The sequence below is a fragment of the Schistocerca piceifrons genome, chromosome 2 (genome assembly GCF_021461385.2).
Source record: "Schistocerca piceifrons isolate TAMUIC-IGC-003096 chromosome 2, iqSchPice1.1, whole genome shotgun sequence".
NCBI lineage: Eukaryota > Metazoa > Arthropoda > Insecta > Orthoptera > Acrididae > Schistocerca > Schistocerca piceifrons.
The window spans coordinates 184,149,557-184,150,174 of record NC_060139.1 but is presented as its reverse complement, the minus strand read 5'-3'; the positions used below and the strand labels follow the sequence as shown (position 1 = coordinate 184,150,174).

The 618-nt window shown below is 41.1% G+C and overlaps 1 non-coding gene across 1 annotated transcript; it reads left to right on the top strand.

The window, feature by feature from the left end:
* The first annotated feature begins 266 nt into the window (after positions 1-266).
* Trnar-acg lies at positions 267-339 on the top strand. The gene has a single exon. It is a non-coding gene; the product is annotated as a tRNA-Arg (tRNA).
* Positions 340-618: the final 279 nt, after the last annotated feature.

The following is a 618-nucleotide window of genomic DNA, read 5'->3' as shown; positions in this document are numbered from 1 at the left end:
ATACTGAAAGCTTACCACTAAATGGTTGCTCTGTGTTAGCTGTAATTCTCTAAGCTATAGCGACAAAAGGAGGCACTTCTTTCACGGTTGGTTATTATATTGCTGAGGAAACCGCCTAATAGTTTGTGATTGCTGTAGTCTTGATTTACCTGTAATTGGTGCCTTGAAAAGTGTTCCAGTAATATCTGCAATACGTACTTCCATAAAAGAAATAACTGCTACATATATAGTTAACATATACTGAAATCGGGTCCCAAATTTGTCGTGGCCCTGTGGCGCAATGGATAACGCGTCTGACTACGGATCAGAAGATTCCAGGTTCGAATCCTGGCAGGGTCGAAAATTTTTTCCGATCAATTTACTCATGTTTTACCTCATATTCTCTTTAACCACTTTATTTTTTATGATTTTATTTTCAGTAAGGCACACATTATTGTTTTTCGTGTTTCCCCATACTTTTTCAGTGTAGTTACATCATAGTCAGTGACTTCATTATTACTTAGCCCCCCGCCCCCCCCCCCCCCCCCCCCTACCCCTCGCACACGCACTCAGACGTATCAGTCTAGTATGATGGAAGAAAGCCGGTAAATCTAATGGACATTGAATGGTAGGTAGGAC